This window comes from Sus scrofa, chromosome 11, assembly GCF_054392235.1.
Source record: "Sus scrofa isolate SSC_HxYL_T2T_F1_AM1 chromosome 11, Sscrofa_HxYL_maternal_Yorkshire_Landrace_v2.0, whole genome shotgun sequence".
NCBI lineage: Eukaryota > Metazoa > Chordata > Mammalia > Artiodactyla > Suidae > Sus > Sus scrofa.
This window is the reverse complement of record NC_139393.1, coordinates 69544209-69560289: the sequence shown is the minus strand read 5'-3', so window position 1 is coordinate 69560289 and position 16081 is coordinate 69544209. Positions and strand designations below refer to the sequence as shown.

General features: G+C 40.5%; 1 protein-coding gene and 1 long non-coding RNA gene across 3 annotated transcripts in view; both read right to left on the bottom strand.

Annotated features, from left to right (window-relative positions):
• The window catches only part of GPC6 (glypican 6), a 1126030-nt gene that overhangs the window by 1039502 nt on the left and 70447 nt on the right, over positions 1-16081 (bottom strand). The gene's annotated exons all lie outside the window — the stretch shown is intronic.
• Positions 7295-14981, bottom strand: LOC146398670 (uncharacterized). Its single transcript, XR_014819712.1, has 2 exons — positions 13096-14981; positions 7295-11989 (listed from the first exon to the last, which is right to left on the bottom strand). It is a non-coding gene; the product is annotated as an uncharacterized LOC146398670 (long non-coding RNA).

The window sequence follows — 16081 nt, the reverse complement described above, 5'->3', positions numbered from 1 at the left end:
CTACTAAAAACCCAAGCCCTGGCCTGGATGCAGGACCCATGCTTTCTTCATCTTTTTCCCCAAACGCTTCGCATGGTACCTCACATTGAGGAAGCAAGCGTTTAATGTAGGTAAAATAGCACAAAAAGTCACAAGTGCACAGTCCTATTGAAGAGGTGGAATATTCTAAGCCCTACGCGTTAGGATTTAAAGTCAAAAACTCAATCTCAGAGTTCCCATCACGGCTCAGGAGAAACGAATGTGACCAGGATCCATGAGGACACAGGTTGGATCCCTGGCCTTGCTCAGTGGATTGAGGATCTGGCATTGCCTTGAGGTTGTGTAGCTTGCAGATGTGGCTCAGATCTGGTGTTGCTATGGCTGTGGTGGAGACCAGCAGCTATAGCTCGGGTTAGACCTCTAGCCTGGGAACCTCCATAAGCCGAGGGTGTGTCCCTAAAAGGACAAAAATAAAAGTTTAAAAAATGAAAACTGAATCTCCCGGGAATCTGCTATGAACTCTCCTGAACCATGGCTGGACATAAAATGGGACTCGGGCTTGGATGATAAGTGGAAAGAGGCACTCCCACGAGGACACAGTGAAAAGGCTCATCCAGCAATGAGGTAGGAGGGAGGACAGATAGCAAAGAAAAAAGGAAAAGGAAGAAAGGAGAAATGTCAGCCAAGGCCATTCTAATGAGAGACCCTCGGGCTGAAAAGCTGCTCGTTTTATGTTCTCTCTCATACACACACACGTGACGTATTTTGTCTATTACATACCAACAGTCTCCACGCACGGTAGGTCCTCAGTGATGTATCACAGATCTCTTAAGTAAAAAACGACGGTCACCACAACAGAAACATTCATAAGGCAACTGCTGATGAATTAACTACTAAGAAATGTATGTTACAAAATCAATTTAACATATATAACCTAACATTAAAGTGGCGTAAATAAATCGTCTAGAGGTAGTCACAAAAACAGACATAACATACAGCCTAAACTTTCCTATGGCTGGACCGAACTTTAAGATCGATCCAATTCCAGCACAAATTAAAACTGGAAAGTTTGTTACTGAACATCAAGGCTAGGCGATCACGGCACTGATAGGCACATTGAACTGCTTTTTACCAGACCCTTAACGAGGTAACTAGAAGGATTAAGCATAAACGGATTTTATTTTTAACATTTCCTATCTGTTGAATCTAAGAAGAACATGCTTTTTTTTAAAACTAATTTACAAATTAACTTTATTGTATTTTATGAAAGAACCAATCTGCAATGGACTGGAAAGAGGAGGAATAGAAGGGAAGAGAATAAAAGCAGGACTGGTCCTTTCCAGCGGAGAGTTTGCAAAGTTCCCCTCTGCTAGCTGTGACCATGACCCCACCAGAAGCCCACCCAGTTACAGGCTAACACTGGTCTCACACTGGAACTTGCCATGAGCTGACAATTCCAGGTAAAAGATCAGAGACCACGTCACACTGGTTGAAGCTGCTCAGGACAAGGAGCACTGGGGGCAATGCCTTAAGATGCAACTTCTGTTATTCATTAGTTGAGTGCATTTGGCACTGTTTTCTCAGGGGAAGCGAAAATGTGCCCCCCCTTTGAAGAAAAAGAGTCTCTTTGTAAATCTGAAATGTCTGGATATAGAGTCAATACTTTCTAGGGTCCATTTCAACCCTAAAATGCTCTGATTCTATTGCTGGCTGAGGGCAGAAAAATGTGCTAAACGGATTCCACTGCAGTTTGAAAACTCGTTTATTCGACGCTGGCATCAAGGAAGGAAGTTTCTGCGAATCTGTACTATAGACAACATAGTCTAAGGCTGGAGCCCTCCCATCCAACAGATAACAGAAAAAGGCATCACTTGGGAAAGAAACGATTCCTTTACTTGTGGGACAGGATTAAGGAAGGAAGGACTGGGGGAGGAAAGGACACAATTAAGGAAATGTGAGCTGCTGGGATAAATTAGGTCGTGAGAAGGCTGACGTTTTATTTGAAGGAAACATAGTCATTAAAGATGGGGAACTAGCAAACACTGAGGTGATGTGATTCTGAGTAAGTGAGAGAGTAGGATTTGGTACTTCAGCGGCTTTAGACAGGGTGACCTCACCGCGGTTTTAAATAGACTGTCCATTATAAGCATAAATTATCACCCCATGAAACTTTGATAGACTGGATACTGACCTGGAAATTAACAATCAAGCATATTGTAGAAAAAAATCTTAAGTGAACCTTTCGCTTAGAGCCAGCATGGTGCTGATTAGAGAAAAAAGCAAAACCATCACAATGTTTTTTGGGTTTTTTTTTTTTTTTTGTCTTTTTGTCTTTTTTCCCAGGCTAGGGGTCTAATCAGAGCTGCAGCCGCCAACCTATGCCAGAATCATAACAACTCAGGGTCCAAGCCGCCTCTGCAACCTACACCACAGCGCAAGGCCACGCCGGATCCTTAACCCACTAAGCAAGGCCAGGGATCAAACCCGAAACCTCATGGTTCCTAGTCGGATTCGTTAACCACTGAGCCACGACAGGAACTCCATCACAATTTTTTTTAAGTTGCCATTGTTCAAATAGAAATTAGCTGAACAAGCAACAAGGAATACAATGCTTCGCCTATCATGAAAAATAACTCCTCTGTCATGAAGATTTGTTGATGGAGACCAATTTTTTTTTTCTTTTTTTTTTGTAAAGTGTTAGCAGTTAAGCAGAAAAGAAAGCTGTAGAATTCAGTTTTGCAATTTAATAAACTGCTCATCAATGAACTGCTATATTAAATGATATTGCGGTGTGTTTCTCAATGTGAATCCAGTCGGTTTTGTTTTTCAAAATTATTACATGCCGTCAACAATATATCATCAAGTTCCATATATGCATATCCTTTCCAGAAACACTTTCCCAATAGAGTTATTATTTGTGAAAATCAAAGCATTCTTGCTTAAACAATTCATCTGAGTCCATATATTTAATGCCAATTAAAATTTTGAAGTTTCTACCTGCTACAAAATAATTTGTTTCCTCTGAAAACAACTTGACTCCAATCGTTTACTATTATCATTTATTATTCTCTCATGATTTAGAGCACTTTTGAGAAACGTCTTCTTTAATAGATAGCTAAGAGAGTTCCCATTGTAGCTCAGCAGAAACGAATCCAACTAGTACCCATGAGTATGTGGGTTCGATCCCTGGCCTCCCTCACTCAGTGGGTTAAGGATCTGGCATTGTTGTGAGCTGTGGGGTAGGTCGCAGACACAGCTTGGATCCCTCGTGGCTGTGGCTGTGGCTGCGGTGCAGACCGGCAGCTGCAGCTCCGATTTGCCATAGGTTCAGGAACCTACATATGCCATGGGTGCGGCTCCAAAAAAAAATAAAGTAACTAAATTCAAATTCAAAGAAATTAATATATTTATGGGAATCTCTTTAAAATATACTCAAAACTAAGTTTGGTAACATTCCTCAGAAAGAGCAAATCAATGCGCAGCTCTTAAAAGTCCATTTTTTCTGAAATACATAGAAACGTTACTTTTTGTTAAGGTAATGTGCAGTATTTGCATGGGCATGTAGTTTCTCTGATGAGCCAAACAATATATTGTGATATTTCTTTTTTGTAAAACTTCATTATTTTCCAGTGCTGTAAAATTTGGTTGTGATGATGGTTGTACAACTATAAATGTAATAAAATTCACTGAATAATTAAAAAAAAAAAAACAGAAATCTTGGCTGCTTATCTGTACAATGTCGGAAAATTATTTTCCATAAATGGTTATAATAATAAAAGAAAAGAAGAATGAAAGGAAAAAAAAAAAACCTCATTATTTTCCTAGATTTAATGGTTGTCTCTCTTTTTTTCCATTTGCTTAGACTATTGCCAAACTCTCCAACATTAACATACAGGTTTTCTTATGGTCAAAGACCTCATTAGGTAGTTCATTGTCTTGGCATCCTCATTTGGCTCCCTGCTCCAATTTGGATTGGCTGATCTCCGGACCTATCACAAACAGCCATTGACCTGTGATTTTTTCCTTTACTCCTTCTGGTCTCCATATTGCTGCTCTGGCATCCTATGTTACTTGAATTATTAAACCTTTGGAAATAACACATTTACTTTTCTTACTTAAATGCCTTTTAGGGAGCTCCTGGGTGGCTCAGTGGTTAATGAATCCGACTAGGAAGCATGAGGTTGCAGGTTCGATCCCTGGCCTTGCTCAGTGGGTTAAGGATTTGGTGTTGCCATGAGCTGTAGTTTATGTCGCAGGACGTGACTCGGATCCTGTGTTGTTGTGGCTCTGGCATAGGCTGGCAGCTACAGCTCCGATTCGACCCCTAGCCTGGGAACCTCCATATGCCGAGTGTGTGGCCCAGAAATGATGAAAAAATAAAATAAAAATAAAACAAATGCCTTTTAGGATCTGATCTTTATGCCTAAAGTTGTAAAATTTCATGACGACGTTTTTGGATTTTTTTCATTATTTTGGTTATCAATTAGAACACAGAAGCTTGGGTCCTTCAGTTCTGGGACAACTTTTTTTAATTACTTTGAAGATTTCATTTCTTTCATTGGCTCTGCTCTTTTAACAAAGACAGTATCAGCTGGAGATGATGTGGTCAACTTGTTATATTTTCCAGGATAATATTACCTTTAATGGTCATACCATTCCACTGATTTAAGTTTCTTCCTGCTTTCAATTTTTTTAATTTTCACAAGGTCTCTCTTGTTCTTTAATTGTTCTTGATATAACAGCATCACATTCTTTTTCACAGATGCAATGTCTTCTCTAATTTCTCTAAGTTAATATTCTTTTTTGTTTATTTGAGTCATTTCTTGTGTTCCTTAACTATTAATCTTGTTTCTCCAAGCTCCTTTTTCCTAGTTCTTGCCCCTTGTACAGCCTGGTTTTTTTTTGTTGTTGTTGGAGTGTGCTTCAAATACTTGGTGATCCCTGGATATATTTAAGAGTGAGAAAATAATGACTGAGCATGCTGCGGGCAAGAACTGTGGCTTATCAGCCGATGCATTTAACTGCAGGGTGGAACAGGCAGGGACCTGATCCTTCACACATCAAAGGTCTGTGGATCTTTTCTCCAGAAAATAAACACTCACTCATCTTTTGTTTGGAGTTACAAGCCTGTCTGCCAGTGCTATTGGAGAACTGTGGCAAGAAAGAACCAGGGATCTCACTGAGAACTACCTTCAACAGGGCATAATGTTCCTGTGTCTAGAATAATTGCTCCAGTTCTTTGTCTCCATAGCATAATCTCATCTCTGACTGAGCATAGGGGCCCTCTAGTAATCAGCTGTCTGCTCACACAGGGGAAGGGGGCCTGGAGACCTGGGGAGCTGTAACAGATCCTATTTGAACTTCTAAATGGAAGTCCCCAGGCTAGGGGCTGAATCAGAGCCACAACTTCTGGCCTACACCAAAGCCCAGCAACGTGGGATCTGAGCCACATCTGCAACCTACACCACAGCTCACAGCAACACCAGATCCCCAACCCACTGAGTGAGGCCAGGGACGGAACCAGGATCCTCATGGATGTTTTGGCTTCGCCGTAGAGGGGACTCCGACAAACTCCCGTTTTTGTGCGCGTGTTTCACTCCCGGCTTCTGCAAGTATGGAAACCTTGCTCAGCCCTGTCTTGTCTAGGGTTCTGGAGAGTAAATGTGTCCCTGCTTGTTGGCCTTTCCTCTGCAAGCACTGGGTATTCAGGTCTCTCTGCTCCAGGAACACCTCCTTCCAGTTTACCGGGTAAACCCCAGCCTTTCCAACCCATTATCTCCTCTCCCCATCTCTTTGCTCCTGGGTGTCTTTATCCTTTTTATTCTTTCATTTTTAGTGAGATGTGTGGGAACTATCGGAGGCAAACACGTGCTCAGGGTGCCGTGTTCAACAGAAATCTCAAGATCTTTTTTCCTCGATCAGAAAAAGAGGTGCTACTCACTGAGGCAAGTGATCTGAAATCTCTCACAGAAAATCACCCTATTAGTCAAATTATACATTCACCCGCCTCATTTATTTCTTTGTTTGTTTGTCTTTTTGCCTTTTCTAGGGTCGCACCCGCGGCATATGGAGGTTCCCAGGCTAGAGGTCTAATCGGAGCTGTAGCCTCTGGTCTACACCACCAGAGCCACAGCAACGCGGGATCCAAGCCAACGTCTGTGACCTACACCACAGCTCACGGCAACGCCGGATCCTCAACCCACTGAGCAAGGCCAGGGATCGAACCTACAACCTCATAGCTCCTACTCGGATTCGTCAACCTTGAGACACAACGGGAACTCCCGCACCCTCCTCATTTAAAATAAGAGTTTGCTTTGCAGCGGATGGGGTCAAGGAGTGCACCAGCACCAAACACCAAAACCCAACCAACTGGAAGCTGGCACATATGTACGATGAATTCAACTCTCTAGAATGATTCTGAAAATGTATTTAGTTGCCGAGGTGGGAGGGGAGCCTCAAATGGGCTGTTCTCTGTGTGTCTTTCTACAATTCCTTCTACTTTCTCCAATTCAGGAGACCAAACCTATCAATCATCTACAAAATACCGAGAGCTACTCCATCTTCCTGGCATCCATCCGAAATCTCTGGGCTAGTCCTCCCTTGTCAAATGACAATGCCACATAATAACAGTTGAACTCATCGGAGGAAAGGCCTGTATGATGGGACCGGAAGACATGACTATGACAAAAAGCGTTAAGAGTCAGTGGTTTTCCTCGCCATTTATCATTCTTCCTGCCTCCTCCACACCATCAAAAAGAAATCTCTTACTCTGTGCTGCTGAAACAGCAGCGGGGCTTATCAGAGTACAGCCAAAGCAAGATCCAAAGTGAAAAAAGACCGACTTTATAACAAGAAGAAATATTTGAAGTTGGGCTTCAATCAAGGTTTGAGCCTACGCCATGCATTTCACTCTTTCCCGGTAATTTTAATAAAACCAATTGAGAATTCACCATGATCCTGTCTGTTTTCTGTTAAAAATCAATAAAAACATGAATGTGAGGGGCCACAGAGGGTCTGCATTGATTCCATAGATATTTTCTTTCCTTCAAATTAAAAGCTGGCATAAGTCAACTCAAAAAAAAACACAAGAAATAGAAAACAAACCAAACAAAACAACAGAAAAGTATGTCTCTCACAAAAAGTCGGGGCTTGGAATGACGGATGAAAGTGTGCGAGGTTTACATTTATCACAAACATCCTGTGGGGGTTTAAAGGATGGCCTTGTTATCAAAAAAGTGAAGACAACCTTCGGCAGCATACACAGAAGCATGGACGCTCTCCAGCTAATCAAAGCATAATTTTTCCCAAATCTCTATTTTTGTTTTTTTTTTTTCTGTTCAGAAAAAAATCAGGCAAGATAGCCAATGAGTGACCAAATATTTTTGTTTATAACGGATGCTTGGACCATATCACATGATTTTCCATGTGCAAACTCTTGATTTTTTTTAATGGAAAAAAATGCTTCAGTAAAGGACGGTTGATTTGATGTCTAAATATAGGGCCACATACAAAGCATCTCATGAATATGCTAATATCAGCTGACTTCTAATAACAGAAAGGATAAGAGCAGGGACCACCTCTCCCATTACATTTCTAAACCACCCCTAACATTTATAATACAGGTCTACCTACTTGGAAGTGCTGTCAAATTGACTTGCTAATGAGAATGGCTCAAAGGACTAAGATAGCTTGCTCCTCAGATGATGAGAGCTTCAGCATTTTAGTGTATAAGCTGTAGAAATTGAATGAAAACAAGGTATGACACCTTCTCAGAAAGTCAAGTGCATGAAAGTACATGTTGAGCAATGACACAAACATGTAAGCCATGACTTCCTAATAACATGATAAGATTTTGAGTTGTTGTTTTTGGGGAAAGGCTTATAAGTCTGATTTAACAGGGTGAAATGCCAATCTTGAAAAGATGTTTGACAAATGTTTGTAGAAGTTAGCACGTGATAACAGCTAAAGCAATGGTTGTTGGGAGTTCCTGTTGTGGGGCAGGAACTTATATCAATGAGGATGTGGGTTCTGATCCCTGGACTCGCTCAGTGGGCCACAGATCCGGCGCTGCCATGAGCGGTGGTGTAGGGCGCAGACGTGGCTCAGACCCCAAGTTGCTGCAGCTGTGTGCAGGCCAGCAGCTGTAGCTCTGATTCCATCCCTAGCCTGGGAACTTCCATATGCCATGGGCGTGACCTAAAAAGCAAAATAAATAAATAAACAAAAAAATTTAAAAATAAAGTGATGGTTATTATATTTTAATTAATACATAGTAACTGCTAAGGAAATAATTCAGTTTAAAAGTTGCAATTTTCCAATGAAGACAGTAGCTTAAAGAGTATGGATATAGTGTAGCTGGTCCTTTCCCTCTCCGCGTGGAGCATGTACCCCTCCTACTGCACTATAATTTCTTCATGCCTCCTCCTGAAACAGTTGTTCAGCAGCCCTTTGAGAACAGGGAAATATTAGCCCTCTGTATGGCTCAAACACTGGGCTTGGCTTACGAAAAGTACACCATGAATGGATAATAATAACACGTGCCAGATATAAGGCAACCCAGGCATGAGTGTTGACTTTCTTTGTTTAGACAACAGACGAGCCTAAAGCTCTTTCCTTGGTAATGGTCTCAGGCATGAAGACCAAATGGTTTCCCACTCAAATAATAAATTTAATCAACCGGAGTTTGCATCCCAGAGCATGTTATTCAAAACAGTGCTCATAATGAACTTAGGAAGAGGAGAGCCAGGGTTGCAACACGATGGATGCAAAAAGAGATGCAAGTATATTCAAGAGTCCAAGCAAAAGTGTGATGGCCTCAAGTGGGAAAAGAAGGACACCCAGGTGAAAAAGACATTATTGGAACTGCTTCGATCATGAGTAAGCAACAACATGCTGAAGAATGGTACTCACTGCTTTCTCTTTTTTCATGTGTACACACACTAGTTGGAGGACCAGGCAAAGAAGGTCTGTACAGATATCTAACTCATATATGTCATCGACAAAGTGGTCAATACATAGAAAGCAGGGGAAAGAGAGTCTCAAAACTTCCAAACATCAATTCATAATGACTGACTACATAACCAGCGAAGGCAAATGAAGGAAAAAGTATTTTCTCCAATATTCTAATTATATATTATGAAAGAATATGCATTTTTTAAAACTTCTTAGTCAATCTTAGGTATGCTTCTGGTTTTAGTGAAAAAATGTAAAATTCTACGAAGAATATAAATATTTTATGATTGGCTTAAACCTCTAGTAATGAATGATTTACTTGTCAACTATTTCTGGGAAAATATATTTAATCATTAATTAAATGACTGAATATGTAGAGCCTCTTCTATTAAATGGTGTTAATTATAATTTTCAATATCTAACTGTGTACTACTTTTAAAAGCAAAATGAACAGTGACTATAATTGCACTAGGACAATTAAGGGCATTTTATACACCCATTCTCTTTTAAGAATACATTTTATCATACCCCAGAAAACAGAATGATACTTAAAGACAATTTCTCCACTCTAGGACCATACTCATTTTTTTCTCTTCTTTTTAGAGTATAGTTGATTTACAGTGTTGTGCCAATTTCTGCTGTACAGCCTAGTGACCCAGTCATACATATATATATACATACATTCTTTTTCTCATACTATTTTCCATCATGTTCTATCCCAAGAGATTGGATAGAGTTCCCTATGCTGTACAGTGAGACCTCATTGCTTGCCCATTCTAAATGTAATAGTCTGTATCTACTAACCCCGAACTCCCAGTCCATCCCACTTCCTCCTTCCTCCTCCTTGGCAACAAGTCTGTTCTCTATGTCAGTGAGTTTGTTTCTGTTCTGTAGATAGGTTCATTTATGCCATATTTTAGATTTCACATATAAGTGATGTCATATGGTATTTGTCTTTCTCTTTCTGACTTGCTTCACTTAGTATGAGAATCTCAGCTTGCATCCATGTTGCTGCAAATGGGATTATTTTTTCTATTTTATAGCTGAGTAGTATTCCACTGTGTATACTACCACATCTTCCTAATCCATTCGTCTGTTGATGGACATTTAGGTGACTTCCAAGTCTTGGCTATTGTCAATAGTGCTGCAAAAAACATAGGTGTGCATGTATCTTTTTGAATGAAAGTTTGGTCCAGATACATGCCCAGGAGTTGCATTTCTGGATCATACTGTAGTTCTTCATATTTAGCCTCTGAGGTACCTCCACACTGTTTTCCACATTGGTTGTACCAAATTACATTCCCACCAACAGTGTAGGAAGGTTCCCTTTTCTCCACACCCTCTCCAGCATTTGTTATTTGTAGACTTGTTAATGATGGCCATTCTGACCAGTGTGAGGTGGTACCTCATTGTAGTTTTACTACAAAACTCCTAGAGGAAAACAGAGGCAGAACGCTCTTTGACATAAATCACAGCAACATTGTGTTTGATCTACCTCTTAGAAAAATGACAATAAAGACAGAAATAAACCAATGGGACTTATTAAACTTAGAAGCTTTTGCACAGCAAAGAAACCATTACAAAACATGAAAAGACAACCCACAGAATGGGGGAACATTTTTGCAAATGATGCAACTGACAAAAGGGCCTAATCTCCAAAATATACAAACAACTCATACAACTCAACAACAATAACAAAAAACCCCAATCAAAACATGGGCAGAAGACCTAAACACACATTTCTCCAAAGAAGACATACAGAGTGAAAAAAATGCTCAACATCGCTAGTTCTTAGAGAAATGCAGGCCATATTCATTTTTGATGGCAAGAAAAAATTAGTCTTAAATGTATATAATCACATTTATAGTAATAAAGAACAAGTATAGTTTAAATTTATGTATTTTGAAATTTGGATATCAAAATATCGAAAACCTTGATTTTTTTTTAAGGTCATAAATATTGGACAAATAGGTCCCCTCCCTCTTGCTGTTCCTCAAAATAATCAGAAAAGGAAATCACGTTAATCACCCTAGAAATTAACAAAATGTTAGTTTCTAACTTTTAGTTCTAATTCTCTCAAACTCCTCCTTCTCTTTTTCTGCTGTCACCGCACGAGTCCAGGCTCTTAGACCAAAATCCGCCCAAACATTTAGCCATCTGATCCTTTCAGTTCACAGTCTACTCCCCGAGTAACCTTTTTCCATGACGTGATTTACTGTATAGCATCCATAACCAGCCTCCGTACTTCTCAGCACACACACACCCATCCTGGTTTCTGATCTAATGAGCTCCAGGGTTCTCCCTGGAACCCCACAGCCCTGCAAAATCTGGCGCAGTCATGTCCATCCAGCTTAACATGCCTTTACCACCTGCTAAAGGTACAAAAGAACCACGATCTCCTAAATTGCCATTCAATTTACCAATCATAGATAAAACTGATAGCCTAGATTAAATGTTCCCATTTTATATGGTGGCACATGAAAAGCACAAGAATGCCATGTGGGGACTGTAAGATACTAAGCTTACACCCCAAGCTTAGTCATCTATTCCTAATCCTCAGTCCAATCCTGTTCCGCCTCTCATACTCATGAACTGCGAAAATCTATGTTCAAAGTTAAGAAGGTGGGTTAACGCGTTTAAATGATTTGGTCACTTTGATTCTAGATTTGTTTCTAGACCAGACTCACTGACAATGGCTTGGTTCAAAAGCACATATCAACTGTCTGACCCATTACACTGTATAATTTCAAAGGGTAAAAAAAGAAATCATTGGATCAAAAAAGTGAGCCAAAAAGAAAAAAAATCATTCTTCTTTGCAATTCAGCTTGCCTACAAGTTTTCTTCCTTCATCTCTGGTGACATAAGAACTAAAGACAAAAAGACACATTTTAGGAGTTCCCATCATGGCTCAGCCCAAATGAATCTAATAACCATGAGGACACAGGTTCAATTCCTGGCCTGGCTCAATGGGTTGAGGATCTGGCGTTGCCGTGAGCTGCACTATAAGCTATAGATGCGGCTCAGATTCCTGAGCTGTTGTGTAGGCCAGCAGCTGTAGCTCCGATTCAACCCCTACCCTGGGAACCTCCATATGCCGAGGGTATAGCCCTAAAAATAAATAAATAAATAAATAAATAAATAAATAAATAATTTTTTAAAAAGACATATTTTAGAGCAAGGAAAACCAGAATAGAGTACTAAGAACACAAACTTGGGGGATGGTTTTGCTTTGTGTAACTGCATCAAACTTACAGCTAGAAAAACAATCAAGAACAATCTAAAGACAAGCCTAGAATTCATACCTACAATGCGCAGATGGGGATCCATTAAAAAAAGGAAGTCTGGGAGTTCCCGTCGTGGCGCAGTGGTTAACGAATCCGACTAGGAACCATGAGGTTGCGGGTTCGGTCCCTGCCCCTTGCTCAGTGGGTTAACGATCCGGCGTTGCCGTGAGCTGTGGTGTAGGTTGCAGATGCGGCTCGGATCCCGCGTTGCTGTGGCTCTGGCGTAGGCCGGTGGCTACAGCTCCGATTCAACCCCTAGCCTGGGAACCTCCATATGCCGCGGGAGCGGCCCAAGAAATAGCAATAACAACAACAAAAAGACAAAAAAAAAAAAAAAAAGGAAGTCTGGGCCAACAGAGAAAAATCCCACTATATATATATATACACACACACACACATATATATACACACACATATACACACACACACACATATATATACACATACATACACACACACACACACACACACATATATATATATATATTTTTTTTTGCCATTTCTAGGGCCACCCCTGCGGCATATGGAGGTTCCCAGGCTAGGGGTCGAATCAGAGCTGTAGCCACTGGCGTACATCACAGCTACAGCAACTCGGGATCCGAGCCGCTTCTGCGACCTACACCACAGCTCACGGAAATGCCGGATCCTTAACCCACTGAGCAAGGCCAGGGATCGAACCTGCAACCTCATGGTTCCTAGTCGGATTCGTTAACCCCTGAGCCATGACGGGAACTCCCTACATATGCTTTTTTTAATAAAGGTATGTACCCTATTTTTTTTTATTTATTTGCTTTCTAGGGCCGCACCCACAGAATGTGGAGGTTCCTGGGCTAGGGATCGAATAATCGGAGCTACAGCTGCCAGCCCAAACCACAGCCACAGCAAGGCCAGATCCGAACCACATCTGCTCTCAGCAATGCCGGATCCTTAATCCACTGAGCGAGGCCAGGGATTGAAGCCACAACCTCATGGTTCCTACTCAGAAACATTTCCACTGCGCCACAATGGGAACTTCCCCACCATATATTTCTTCGTGAGAAAGCAAGTTGGAGAAGAGCATGTGCAGTATGATCTAACTTATATAATTCTTAGAGGATAAAATTCCATTATATGTATGCTCATGTATGAATAGAAAATTCGTAGAGGGCAAACACAAGAAACTATTTACACTGGAAATGTTGGAGTGGATAAGAAACTCCCAGTGCCTCGACATGTATTAATTATTCAGTAAAAGCACGTTTTAAAAAGAGCACAAAAGTGCTGAAAGGCATGCCCTTGGTCATCTCAAGGGCTTTATGTGATGGTCACACTTTAAAGTGATCTCGCAAATTCCAACCAACAGCTAAGAAATGGATGAAAAATGTTCCCACCTTCTTTCAAAAGACAGTGTGCAAATATGGCTAGCTCTTTGACATTCAAATAATGGACTGGTTTTATTTATCCAGGGAGAAAAAACGCCACTTCATTTCTAGGGTTTCAAGCCTCAAAGGTTTTATGGGTCCTTAATTTTTGTTTGTTTATTTGTTTGCTTTTGGCAGGTTTTATTCTTGGGCTGCGTCCAATAACTGGTCCTAGAAGCTGTTATGTCAAAAACACAACAGCCAAGCATCTAACAGTTAGATGAGTATATGGCCATTTCAGAATTGTATTTACTTAGACCCAAAAAAGAATCTCTAAAACACAGTTAGCATGTGCTGACAATGGCACATTTGAGTCCTAACTCCATTACCTAGCACACATTGCTTCTCTATTAAATATGAAAATGGTTATGTCCCTAATATCTGCTTTCATTATCACCTAATCTCCTCCTAGACTAAATTACATTATTAAATGCATGGCAAAGATGGCTTCAGTACGGTTTATAGAGCCAAAGAAGACATCATTAAAATCAAATTAAGCCATCCACGGGCAGGATAAATCTACTTGGACACCTCAGGTCTTAGAGACGGCAAAACCACACACCAGCATGTGAAACAACTGTTGAGTTCCCACAGTAACTCTGAACTGGCTAAGGACTCCAAGGTGCTCAACTAAATAAATTCGTCTTCATTTAACTGACTGTGCTATTCCCAGTGAACACCTCTTTAACAAAAGGCTCAGTATAGGCATACAGACTTGAGAACCCAAAGAAGGGTCTCCTACTAGAGAAGGAAATTGTTATCTGATGATGAAAGAACACTGCGGGCTTGTCAAAGCAGTCACCGGGCTCTATGAAATTATGAAAAGGGTAAAAACACTAGAAAAAAGCAGGAAAATGATTAAGCTGTAGGATTATAAAATAAAGGTAATGATGATAGAATTAATATAAACCACTTGTATTTAACCCGTTTTAGTCTCTCCTTGCTTAAATAGTTAAAGACTCCTGACGGCAAATGATAGGTAGATATATGTACCTCACAAGGAGAAAAGAAACTGGCCCAAGAGTGATGCCCTCTGGCCACGTATCATATAAACAGGAAGGGGAGTGTGCCCTGTTCTCAGGATCCACTGACACTTTGATACAAACAAATAATGAGGAAATATGCTGAAAATGGAAAGCATAAAAAAATCAATTTCAACAAAAGAAAAGAAGTCAACTCTGCCAGAGGGAAAAATGACTATTTTCAAGAAACTGTAAAAAGAAGAAAAAAAAAGAGAGAGAGAAGCTCTCTGGTTTTGTAATGCTTTCTGAAGTACTGACAATTTCACATGAGAGAGACACGAAAGGACTACAAAATTAGGATGCTTAGGTGTTTCCAAAGCCATTGTAACTTTCTGAATGAATTGTTTATTACTCACATACTACTGACAAATATTGCACATAACTTCCTTTGAGCATTCTAGGAGAGTATCCATTTTCTCCCTAGCTTCTCTTTTTACTCCATATCAGGAGCTAAAAAGCACTCTTCTAACTAACCACCCCAAAGACCCTCCTGCCCCAGAACCCTTGCAACAGTTAAGTGACATCTGGGCGAGAATTTCAGAAGGGTGGATTCTTTCATGGTTCCTGAACCATGAGCTGGCACCAGCTTTGGATTCTGTCATAATTTCCACCATCTCATTTTTAAGCCTTCCGGGTTAGAGTATGGGCGCTGCCTGTGAGCTAAGGGCTGCACCTTCTTCTATCTATGTCATTATTTGTTTACAAAGGGACCGTCTATATAGCTTTCCATGAAGTTCCAAGCATCACAAATTAACCACACAACATTTGAAGACAGTGTAGCTTAGCCACAGTAATTATGATTGACTTTTTAGGGCCTGGCTGATTCAAAGACTGTTCATGTCTACACTCTGATGGTGCTACCAGAACAAATAATAAATAAGGTGGTGTTGTCTTTGCTTGCAATAATAGAAGTATGATGGGTTCTGTGTCTGAAAACACCGTCTCTCCTCCATGACTGAAGATGCAATGAACCAGGCCTGGAAAACATTCATAGGAGGCCTGGAGAAAATACTGGATGACAGCTAGATTCAAATATGAAATACTTCCTGCACAGAAAATATAAAATGAATGGGTAGAAGATGCTACTTGCCATGTCTCATTCCCTACAAAAAAATTCCCTCCAAATCAGAGCTTTCCAGGGATAGAAAAGGTGTCAGCATTTCCTCCTTAAACATAGTGAGGGCCAGCTGGTACTGCCCCAGCCTGTCTGATCCTGGCAAGGTCTAGGCTTCGGGGCCATGGTTAGATAGTATCTGAATTCCCAAGACAGTGAGGATACAGTAGTGCTTAATTCTCTGAGACTCAACAACGCCTTTTCTTATCAGAAATGAAACTCAGAGACCATATAACCTACCTACTCACATATTTTTAATCAGTAAAATGTCCTAGCTGTAACATAAAAGCATTTCGCAGTACATAAAAATTATTTGGAATAAAAAAATAG